At 38.4% G+C, this 12,958-nt stretch overlaps 1 protein-coding gene across 1 annotated transcript in view; it reads left to right on the top strand.

The window, feature by feature from the left end:
- The window catches only part of LOC122752702 (zinc finger protein 850-like), a 1,092,329-nt gene that overhangs the window by 877,130 nt on the left and 202,241 nt on the right, over positions 1-12,958 (top strand).

Raw genomic sequence — 12,958 nt, 5'->3', positions numbered from 1 at the left:
TTTTACGGAGTTGGAATTTATTTGGCCAGAAAACTTTTGTAATGCTGTTTTCCCCCAGAAGTGCCTAAGATTTCAGACTTGGCCAATGTGTTGAACTGTTTTGTTTGATTATACTTGTATGTTAAAGGAGAGAGCTCTTATTTATCCTGTGGCACTGGGGGCTGGGTGTTGAGTTACTGCCTAGTGATAGAGATGGGGGGAAAAAAGAAAGGAGAGAATTAATAACAAATACATTAAAAACAGGAAAATATAAGTTTGGAGGGAGATGCAGAGGCAGTTTTGTGATGTGTTAAATTTAATATGTTTATGGTTTCCTCTTTATATCTTTAAATGTCTTTGTTTATTAAGTACATAATAAAAATATTGAAAAGATGACTTTAAAAAAAAATGACAGAAGGATACCTGTTCCAAGCAAACTATTCAGATGCCAAAGAGGCCAAAGTTGATCAGTTCTATGAAGATCTACAGCACCTTCTCAAAATAATGCCAAAAAAATGTGTCATTTTCACCATAGGGGATTGGAATACTAAAATAAGAAATGAAAAGATAATTGGAGTAACAGGCAGGTTTGTCCTTGAAGTACAAAATAAAACAGGGTGGAGACTAATAAAATTTTGTTATGATAACTTGTTGGTCATAGCAAACACTCTTTTTCAGCAACACAAAAGGCAACTCTACACATGGACATCACCAGATGATCAATATAAAAATCAGATGGATTATTTACTTTGTGATCAAAGGTCCATTAAAAGAACACCTGAAAGTGACTGTGGCTCAGTTCATGAGCTTCTTATTGCCAAACTCAGGCTTAAATTGAAGAAAGTAGGGGAAACCATCAGACTGCATAGGTATGATCTAAATAACATCCTTTATGAATATGAAGTGGAAGTGATGAATAGATTTAAGGGATTATATCTACAAGATAGAGTGTCTGAAGAGCTATAGACAGAGGCTCACTAGGAAGTAGCAAAAAACAAAACAAAACGAAATCATTCCAAAGAAAAAGAAGAGAAAGGAAGCAAAATGGCTGATAAAGCCTTACAAATAACTAAGGAAAGCAAAATGGAAAGATATACCTAACTAAATGCAGAATTCCAGAGAATACCAGAGAGAGATAAGGATAGAAGAAAAGAACAGAATGGAAAAGACAAGAGATCTTCCCAAGAAAATTAGAAATCAGGGGGCAAAGCCAAGATGGCAGAAGAGAGGCTGCTAGTCCCACAATCTCCAGATAAACCGATCCACTCCCAAATAATGCCATAAAAAAAAAAACCAGAGAAGCCTAACACACATAAGAACAGGGTGAGACTATTTTCCAGCCAAAGATGGTAATTGGGTTTACTTGCTAATTAGGCTGAGAGAACCACTCAGTGAGCGGGTCTGGACCCAGCCAGGAACAGACAGTGCCTCCAGCACCTTGGAGTCTTCAGTGCCAGCAGCTTCTTCTGAGGCTCGGCTCACTGACCAGTGAGGGGGTTCAGCAGTTGGCCAGGGTGAAGTGGCTAGTCTCTGCTGGAGTTGGGGCGAAGCACCCTGGTTCTGAACCAGTGGGTCAAATTGAGTGCTGGCAGCCCAGTGGGGGAGGGGCACAGGGATGTCAAGCTTCTGACCATAGAGAATCAGATTTCAATCAGAGATCTGCTTCCAGGCTGAGATGAGTAAACAAAGAAAACAGTGGATAATAGCTTCTTTGGTGAAGGGGTAGACTAGAATACACCCACAGAGGAAGATAATAATAAAGTCAAAACTCCAAAATCCAAAGCTTCCAAGAAAAATATGAATTGGTCTCAGGCCATGGAAGCCCTCAAAAGGGATTTTGAAGAGAAAGTAGGAGAGATAGAAGAAAGATTTAGAGAGATGGAGGAAAGAATGAAAAGAGAAATGAGATCAATGCAGGAGAGTCATGAGAAAAAAAGTCAACAGTTTGAAAAGCCAAATGGGAAAGGAGATACAAAACCTCTCTGAAGAAAATAAATGCCTAAGAATTAGGATTGAACAAATGGCTGAGTGAGGAAGCAACCCACTGAAGTGCTCCCAAATTTCCTCTCCAAACCAACAAAACTGCCTCTGAATTGTCCCAGGAGCAGGGCAACAGCCCAGCAGGAAAGCTCTGTCTTACCTGGGTGGGAGGGAAGTGAGGTCCAGGAGCAGCAGCAGCAGCAGCAGCAGCAGCTTCTGGGTTCACAGCAAGGGGCCTGAGGCAGGGCTCCAAGCCTGGGGGCAATCCACCAGTGAGGCTCCACCTACCTGCAAACCAGCAACTCCCTGGGCAAGTGAGCAGTGTGGACAGCATAGCAGGGACCTTCACCAGGTACCCCAAAGCTAGCACAGACCACCAGAGAGGCTTTGACCCCACTTCTGACCAGTAGTGAAGCCCTGCCCAAGACTGGTTAATAGCAAGTTCCTACCCCTATGACCTCCCAGCAGAGAGACTATTTCCAGGGCAAACCAGCCCCAGGGACTCAACAGATCACAACCAAATTACTCTTCCAGGGCCTGCTAGTAGAGTAACTGGTTACCATAGCAACCCAATAGTAGGATTACCCCCCCACCCCCCCCCCACACACACACACACTTGGGCAGATTGGAAACAAAATTACTCCTCCAGGGCCTGCTAACAGAGTAACCCAGTAGCAAGGCACCACCCCTGGGGCTGACCAACCACAAAATCACTCCTCTAGGGCCAGCCAGCAGAAAGACTTTGTTAACTTTAGCAACCCAGCAAAAGCAAGTGACTAAGCCCTGAAGCTCAGTGAAAACCACCAATAAGATTCAGAGCCTCAACACAAACCTTGGGACAGTTTAGGAAGAGATCCCAACTTGAATAAAAATATCAAGGCAAAAAATGAGCAAAAAAACAATGAAAAAAAGCTTGACTACTGACAGTTATTACAGCTATAGGGAATATCAAGGCATAAACATAGAGGAAGACAGTAACAAAATGGCTCCAGGTGAAGATTCAAAAAAAAAAATGCAAATTTGTCTCAGGCCCAAAAAGAATTCCTGGAAGAGCTTTAAAAGGACTTTAAAAATCAAATTAGCCTGAGCCTCTGAATCAGCTGCAGCACCAGCATCTTCTGGAACTAAGTTCATGCATGGTCTGATGAAAGAGCTGAACAGCTGGCTAGGATGGGGAGAATACAGGGTTATCTGTGGGAACTGAGGAGGAATTCAGTTGTCCTACCCCAGCAGGGAACCAGGAAGAAACTTGAGAGGCAGAGGCCCAGGTGGGTGAGGGGGACAGGCTCCTTGGAGCTAACAACCACAGCCAAAAACTTTTTGTTGCCTGGTTAATTAGCAAGTTGGCCTGGGATTATTTACAGACCAGAGCATAGGCTAGGTGAGTAAAGAACCTGCCCCTCCTTAAATCATACCACCTGGGACCCCCTGAATCTTGGGACAGTGTAGCCTGGAAGCAGGGCCCCACTTTAAGAAGGAGTTAAAAGTCAAGTAAATAATGGGCAAGATGAGCAGGCAAAGAAAGTTGTGAACCATAGAAAGCTTATTTAGTGACAAGGAAGATCAAGTTGCACCCTTAGAAGAGGATAGCAATGTCAGGGCTCCTAAATCCAAAGCTTCCAAGAAAAATATGAATTGTTCTCAGGCCATAGAGGTGCTCAAAAAGGACTTTGAAGATAAAGTAAGAGAGGTAGAGAAAAAAATGGAAAGAGAAATGAGAGCGATGCCAGAAAGTCATGAGTAAAAGGGCAACAGCATGAAAAGCCAAATGGAAAAGGAGATACAAAACCTCTCTGAAGAAAGTAATTGCCTAAGAATTAGGATTGAACAAATGGAAGCTAGTGACTTTATGAGAAACCAAGACACAATAAAGCAAATCCATGTGAATAAAAAAAACCAAAAAACAGAGAGCAATGTGAAATATCTTCTTGGACAAACTGCTGACCTGGAAAATAGATCCAGGAGAGATAATTTGAAAATTATTGGACTACCTGAAAACCATGATAAAAATAAAAGCTTAGACATCATCTTCCAAGAGATTGTCAGGGAAAATTGCCCTGATATTTTAGAAGCAGAAGGTAAAATAGAAATTGAAAGAATTTGCTAATCACCTCCTGAAAGAGATCCCAAAATGAAAACTTCCAGGAATATTATAGCTAAATTCCGGAGCTCCAAGGTCAAGGAGAAAATATTGCAAGCAGCCAGAAAGAAACAATTCAAATACTATGGAGCCATGGTAAGGATAGCACAGGATCTAGCAGCTTCTACATTAAAGGATTGGAGGTCAAGCTTTGTCAAGAGGGCAAAGGTATTGGGATCACAACCAAAAATCACATACCCAGAAAAACTGAATATAATCTTCCAGGGGGAAAATGGGACTTCAATGAAAAAGAGGACTTTCAGGCATTCTTGATGAAAAGACCTGAACTGAATAGAAAATTTGACTTTTAAATGCAAGACCCTAGAGAAGCATAAAAAGGTAAACAGGAAAAATAAATCATGAGAGAAATTAAAAGGTTAAACCGTTTACATTCCTACATGAGAAGATGATATGTCTAAATCATAAGAACTTTCTGAGTATTAGGGCAAATGAGAGGAATAAATTTAGACAGAGAGCATAGATTGGAATTGATTATGAAGGGATGATAAGTTTAATATTGATATTGACTTGTTGTCTTTGGTTCCTTTGAGCATAATATAGTTTACTTGTTTGTCTCTTTTTATAATGTAAATATTTTTTGCTTCTTCTAGTAGCATGGTTGCAATTCTTATTTTTTTGGATTCACCTGATGTGTAGAAAATTTTGGTCTAGTCACTCATTTTTACTGTGTATGTCTTTGTTTTAAAGATGTGTTTCTTATAAGCAATAGACTGTGGGGTTTTCTCACCCCAAATCACTTTTTAATTTTTAATAGATTGTTTAATCTATTCACATTCAAAATTATGAAAGAGTTATCTTTTTTAAAATTTGTCTGTACTATTGGGCTTTTATCCCCCCAGATTAGAATTTTAGCTTAATCTCCTTTAAGGCAACCCTATTTGCATTGACTCAAAGTATTTCCCTCCCATTTGTCACTCATTTCTTTGGTTTTGGAATTTCCTGTTACTTAATAATTCCCTTTTCATTCTTCCTTTTATCTATTTTTCTATTTTTCACCTATTTTTTCTCTCTCAGTGAAGCAGTAAAATAAAATTCTCCTTCCTCTCCTCTCCAATTTCCCTTTATTTTTCTTCCTTTTCTATCAATTCTAGACTTTTATTCTTTGATGCATGGTCCTTATACTTATTTATTCCTCCTGTATTCCTCATGAAATTAAAGCTTCCAAGGTACCTTTCTGAGTTCCATCTTCTAAACAGTTTCTATATTATTACCTTGTAGATGTTGCTCCCTGATCCTTCTTTTCTGTTGTGCCTTGCCCTCAGAAACACCAATTCTTGCACGTGATAGATGGGATAGAAGTATTGCCCCACCCTAAGAATTTTCTTATGTCCCTGATTGTGACCTTTGCCCTCCCCATAATAATATTTTCTTATTTGCTATTACCTGTCCCTTCCTTGGTTGATGTATTTGTCCTTCTTGTATTTCTCTTCTCTGTGGTGTTTTCAAAACAATTTGTTCCATTCTAGTTGGGTTTTTTTGCTAGGAATGCTTCAAATGCCTCTTTTTATTGAGCATCTATATTTTATTCAGTAATAATTAGGCTCAATTTTGCAGAGTATGTTACCTTCGGATGCATCTTGAGCTATTTTCCTCTTTGGAACACATGATTTCACACCCTCCTTTGGTTTTTGGTGTGAATAACCTCGTATTATTCAAATTTCCTTTCTTATATGCTGCAAATTCTAAACCTTATAATGGTTAAATTTAATAATTTTAATGAAAAAAGAAGATTTCAGAACTTGTCATTTGTCATTAAAATTGTTAAATTTAACCACTATGTGTCTTAGAGTTTGCAGCATACTGTTTTTCTCCCCAAGGGGTAATCTGTGGATTCTTTTGATTAGTACTTTGTTTTCTGTATTCAAAAGATCTAGACGGTTTTTACATAATGCTACTTGCATTATTGTGTTCAGATGTCTTGACTTGTCATATTCTGGGAAACCTATAATCTTTCATTTGTCTCTATGCATCCTGCCTTTGAGATCAATGTTTTGCTTGTATAGAGATCATTTTCTTTTAATATTATTGTGCTTTCTTTCTTCCAGATTGTCCTTTATTTCTGTATATTTGCAGACCCAATCATTTATTCTCTCTCTTTTTTCTTTTTTTGTTTTTTTTGGTGGTTTGCCACTGTGAAGTTTTTCTATTCTGTCGATCTATTTTCACATTTATTTCCCTCATAAACCATTTAGGGACTTTTCCTCTTTCTTATATCTTTGGTAATTTTAGTCTTTTCCTGAGGCTCCAATGTTACATGGTAGGGACAGCCCTTGCCATACCCCATTAGGTTTCATAGTGTCTTAGATCATAAAAAGACAGCTGAAGTTGTTTTATCTTTTGTGCATAATTATTATTTTGGAGAAGTCTGAGAGGTCAAGAAGACCTAAGAAAGTGGCTAGTTCTCCATGTTGATCACATGACCCATAAGTCTCTACATTTTCACTGTCTTATTTTCTTATTTTTGCATCACTTGCACTTAGCACAAATCATGGTACAAAATAAATACTTAATAGACGTACTTAATAATACTTAACAATCTCTCTCCATATACATGCATGTATACACACATATATGTATATATACATATGTGTATATATGCTTATATATGTATGTGCGGGTGTGCCTATTTGTGTTTACATGTATGTATGTACATGCACAGTGTATATACATGTCTATGCATAGCTGTGTGTATGTGTATACATATATGTATATTCATATGTACCTATATAAATATATACATGCGGGGGCAGCTAGGTGGCGCAGTGGATAGAGCACCAGCCCTGGAGTCAGGAGTACCTGAGTTCAAATCCGGCCTCAGACACTTAACACTTACTAGCTGTGTGACCCTGGGCAAGTCACTTAACCCCAATTGCCTCACTTTTAAAAATAAATAAATATATATATACATATACATATATATATATGTGTGTGTGTGTGTGTGTGTGTGTGTGTGTGTGTGTGTGTGTGTACACACACTCATACACCTACTTATCTAATACCCCAGGGATAGCATATCAGAGTTTCAATTTTTCAATGGGCTTTTCCAGGATAGAGTGAACTTGACCTCAGTTGTGCCATTTTTCTCCTTTGATGGAGCACTGTGTATGAAAAACACTAATAAGGAGTTCAAAATCTTAGTTTAACACATAACTTCCTAGATGACCACTTACTTGGAGGGAATAGCAGCTGGAACACCTTCATAGGATTTTATGGGAATGGTACAGCTGAGAAGTGGGGAATATGTTGGTGAATGGTTAACATGGCAATGGTTGGGATAGTTCTGCTCAGGTCTCTCTTCAGAGAGTGACTAGACAACCTTGAAATCTATTCCATGAACTTATCCCTCCTCATTCTGACCTACATTCTCTCCTGATACCTAGTCAAACCATTATATTCACCCAATATTTATCATATGGGACTGAGCCAGGCTTCCCCACACCACCCTAAGCCCTCAAGTTCCTGTGATCCTAGGATTTTTTTCTATTTAATAGCCAGTCCTTTAAAAATGCAAACACTATGCAACTTCTTGAACTTCAACCCCACTGGGGTGTTGGCTATCTAATCATGACTGCCCTCCCTTATACTTTGTACATCTAGACCCCCTCTCCACTTTGACCAAAAGAAAAGAGTGATTAAAAAAAAACTTATGGGAATACTTGTAGAACTTTTCAGAGAAGGGGAGAATAAAGGAGTAAATCAACTTCATTTTTTAAAAAACTGAGAGGTGAACTTCCTACCAGGCATTATGCTACAGTGAATTGAGATGGGATCCAAACCAGGAAAAGCTGGGTTGAAATCTTGCCCTCCACCACAATCTGGTTGTGTGATACTCATTAAATCACTTAAAATTCTCTGTGTTCTAGGCAATTCACCAAGTTTATACATTGCAAAGAAGATGCTGATCTGCATAGGTAGAGGGAATTTCTCCATATAACAATGAAAGCACAAGTATAGTCCCCATTCCTATTCCTATAGCTAGCATTTCTGCAATTAAATAATATTGGTGAATCCAGAAGACTAGTGATAGCTCACGCTTCAAATCTGTTGGCAAAATCAGACATATTTTCAGACAAGGATATTATGTGGATTTGTGTTATATTGAATGTAAATTCACCTGTTACATATCTTATTTTCTTTGAAGATATTTATGGGGGGAACAGGGGGCAAATAATTATGTTAAAGAAAAGAACATCAGTGAAACATTTTGTAAATTATAGAAAAAAGCAGAAAGAACACAAACAATAGTACTTTATGTAGCACTTTAAGGTTTGCAAAGCACTTGAATATTATCTCATTTTATACTCACAACAGCCCTGAGAGGTAAGTGCTATTTTATAGATTTGCTTTGGGGGGGGGGGAGGACAGGCGGGGTAATGAGGGTTAAGTGACTTGCCCAGGGTCAAACAGCTAGTAAGTGTCAAGTGTCTGAGGCCGGATTTAAATTCAGGTCCTCCTGAATCCAGTACCGGTGCTTTATCCACTGTGCCACCTAGCTGCCCCTATAGGTTTGCTTTTGGTTTTTGTTTTTTTACTAATGAGGAAAGTGAAGCAGACAAAGATTAAGTGCCTTGTCAAGGGTCATTCAGTTAGTGTTTAAGCTTCATTTGAATTCAGGTCTTCCTGTCTCTAGGCCCAGCACTCTATTTACTTAACCATTTAGTTGCTCCATACAAGCAGGAGAGTGCAAGAACTACTATATTAAATGTAAGACATGCTTTTAAGTTGTGAAGTGTTACAACCATCCTGGAGAGCAGTTTGGAACTATGCCTAATGGGCTATCAAACTGCATGCCCTTTGATCCAAAAATACCACAGCTAGGTCTGTATCCCAAAGAGATAGGGGGAAAGGACCTATTTGTGCAAAAATATTTATAGCAGATCTTTTTATGGTGGCTAAGATTTGGAAATTGAGAGTGTCTAAACAAGCTGTGGTATATGATTGTGATGGAATATTATTGTGTTATAAGAAATGAGAAGCAGGATGGCTTCAGAAAACCTGGAAAGACTTACATGAACTGATGCACAGTGAAGGGAGCAGATCCAGAAAAACATTGTATTACAGTAATTGTACAATGAAGAACTGTGAATGATTTAGCTATTCCCAGTAACACAATGATCCAAGATAATCCCAAGGGATGCATGTTGAAGTATGCTATCAGCCTCCAGAGAAAGAACTGATATTGGCTGAATACATACTGAAGCATGCTATTTTTACTTTCTTTTTGTTGTCCTTTTTTGTTGGAATCTTCTTTAACAAAAACATGGAAATGTGTTACATGATTGCACATGTATAACTTGTATGGTATTCCTTACTATCTCATCAAGGGGACCAGGGAGGGAGAAAGAAAGGGATAGAATTTGGAACTCAAAACAAAAAAGACAAATGTTTAAAAATTGTTTTAGTATGTAATTGGGGGAAAATAAAATATTTTTTAAAACTATATTTGAGATCCATTCTTGTTTTTATTCTTTCTATATGGAAATGTGCTTATTGGTGACATAATTTTTTTAAAAGACAACACATATAGGGGAGAAGTGACCAGGGAAGAGAGTTTTATTCCAAGGAGGGAGAAAAGAAGGGGGAATCAAGGAGAAAGGGGGCCCTGGGCCAAAGAAAGTGTGATACTTTGGGTAGATAACTAAATAGGATGTGAAATTGAACCATGGTCTGGTATCAAGTGGCCTAAGTGGGACAGTTTGCACACACTCAGTCACTAATCAAATTCTCTGCCCTTGGATGGTGAGCTCCTTGAGATGAAGGGTGGTTTGGTTTTTGTTTTTGGCTTTTTTGGGGGGGCGGGGTTCTATAACTAATGCTTCTGACAGTAGCTGGAACATAGTAGGTGACTAATAAATGTTTATTGACTGGTATTAACTTGGATTGGGCCCTAGGATAATAATTCCAAAGTTGGCATAAGGACCAAATGAAATAATAGATGTGAAGCATTTTATAAACATTAAAATGCTATATAAAGTAAGATGTTATCATTATTCTGTATTAAACTGGCTCTGGAGCACCTGGGATAAGATCCTTAGTCAAAGGGAAAGAATACAAAGGTCAAAGCTGGTACCACTTAGGATTTTTTTTCCTCCCTCATGCCTGCCTAAGGTTCATGACCTTCCCCAAACACCAGGTGATAGCAGGCATGTGGCCTTTGACTGGACCCCAGAGGGATCTTGGTATATGATCAAGAATTGACATCATCCTTGAGTTTCCTACCTGAACCTAGGCCTATCCTGAAATGTCCCCTAATTCCAATGTATCCATCACTGTCTCCTCTTACCCTTCTATATAGCACCTCATTCAGTATCAGGTCCTGAAGCTTCTGAGCTCTTCCTCCCTTCTGATTCCAGTAATGAGATTGACTAATCCCTTGGGATTAGTGGGATTCTCACATTTAAGACATTGAAGATAGATAACTTGTCTATGCCTCTTTCCTAAAGGTTAAAGGTGATGCATAGAGGTGACAAGGAGGATTTAAAGAAATGTGATCTCCTTAGAGGAGGACAATTTTCTCTCCATACATTATTTTGGAAAAAAGGATTTTGTTTCCTTATTTTAAGAAACTAAGAGGAACTCAGCAGGGACATGTGTACTGTGATCTTGAGGAGTTTGAAAAAGCTGCAAAGTTTCTGTTTGGGCCCCCAATGTTAAAGAGGCTAATTTACAAATTAAATATAGGATATTTACAAATCATGTACAGGAGCCCTGTAATTTCATTTCTTAATACTAACTGTTGTTTTTCAGTGTCTTTTTTTTTTCTTTTTCTTTCTTTCTTTCTTTTTTTTTTTTTTTTTTGCGGGGCAATGAGGGTTAAGTGACTTGCCCAGGGTCACACAGCTAGTAAGTGTCAAGTGTCTGAAGCCAGATTTGAACTCAGGTCCTCCTGAATCCAAGGCCGGTGCTTTATCCACTGCACCACCTAGCTGCCCTTTTCAGTGTCTTCTTAGGAATATTAGTGTGCTTTGGAGAATTCCCAGGTAAAGACAGTTAAACTTATGCAGAGAATGTGTGACTTCAAAGGTACTGCAAAAAGAAAGAAATAATAGCAACCATATCTGGGAAAACTAGACCAATTCACTGTTAAGGTTTACATTGTTTGAGATCAAAATGGGTCTATTTTGGTAGATTAAATAGTGAACCCCTGAATTTTAAAGTTTTACAAGGGAGATTTAAAATCAGGATAAGACTGAAATCAGTTTGGACAACATAGAGGTCTAATTCAAAACTATGATTAAACTCTATTTTCTGTCCGGGTTATTGGAAGATTTTTCTAGCAGAGGATTTGTTTTCAGCAGCAACCATCTTGAGAGAACAGATGTAAATATACATATAAACATACCTTAATCACCAGAGATACTTAGGGAAACCATTACAAGATAAAACTACATTGCTATTCCCTTTGTCCCCTCTATTTCCACATTCCACCCATCACTGATTCATTCTTATCATGCCTATCATCTACACCCTGCCACAGAATAGAGATGATCAGAAAACACTCCCCAAGGCAACCATATGCCCCTACATACAAATATGATAGCCCACTTATTATTGCTCCCAGTGATTAAAGGGGGTGTGGAAGCTTGTTTTAAAAAACTATCAATATTTCTCTATCAATATTAAGAAACATCTTCTCTAGCATAAAACCCTTTCCAGGCAGTTCCCTTTAGGAAAATAGAAAGAACAAAAACTAACTAGGGCCTTCCTTTGAAAATGGAGTAACTCTTTGTCTACATAGGATCGTTGTCTTCTCTCACACCAGCAGTGGTTATTCTTTTTGGAAATTTGAAGTTAAGATACTGATCACTGGAAGGAACATTTAAGAGGAAGTGGTCCAGGAAGGAACTGAATGGTGACTATTGTGGAGTGTTAACCCCAAACTGTATGTTAACATATTTTTCCCCCTTGGTTAGAGATTCTGTTACCTGAAGTCATCTTAGGTAGAAAGTATAAAGGACTATTCTAGTTTGAACATCTTTCTCCAAGCTAGAAATGGATTGGATATAGATTAATGACAAATTCAATAAAACTAAAGCCTTGAGCCTAATTGAGTACATTATTATTCAATTTTCTTTTGACTGTGAAAACTTCAGTTTTTTAAAATTCTTATATCCCTGTGCCAAAACACTAATATCCAGGGTAGGGAAGAATAATTAGGTTTAATTAATTAGGGTTCTATTACACAGCTATTATGAGGGCTAAATATGTTTTGTTTCATGTAAAATGTCCTTAAATATTACTGATGATTTTAATAAGTGATATATTTCCACTCACCACAATCTGTGTTTTAAAATAACAATATATGATACAAATATGGAGGTTGGGATATTAGGTGTCCAGCTATAGCAAGCAGCACCCCCATGGCCAGGGCCCTTCTGATGATGTAAGAGTCCTCTAAATAGGCCCTACCTATGTCTAACAATTAGTTCACTGGATGCTGGAAGAGGCTAACTGGGATAATGAAAGGGGAATCTGAATTTCCTAGCACAAGAAAGTTGCATATAAATTGACCTAACACATTCAGCAGCCAGTGACTGAGTTCTTGGTTTTTAAGGATCATGCAATTATAGCATAGGGGCAGCTACTAAATCTGGCTATAGCCCAAGTTAAAAATGGACAAATTAATGGGGGCATTTACCAATAGTCCTCATGCAGAAACCTACAGGCCTATGAGGAAGGCAGATGGCACCCATCAGCCTACAGTGGACTACAGAGCCAAAGTCATCATGCCCCTTGATGTCACCTTTCCTAACCCCATTAATGTAGTGGACCAAGTATCCCAGGCCCAGGATAAGTGGTATAGGGTAACTGACCACATCGACACTTTTTCCTATTCCT

The sequence above is a fragment of the Dromiciops gliroides genome, chromosome 4 (genome assembly GCF_019393635.1).
Source record: "Dromiciops gliroides isolate mDroGli1 chromosome 4, mDroGli1.pri, whole genome shotgun sequence".
Taxonomy (NCBI): Eukaryota; Metazoa; Chordata; class Mammalia; order Microbiotheria; family Microbiotheriidae; genus Dromiciops; species Dromiciops gliroides.
Note: the sequence above shows the minus strand (reverse complement) of the source record. Positions and strands in the feature narration are given on the sequence as shown.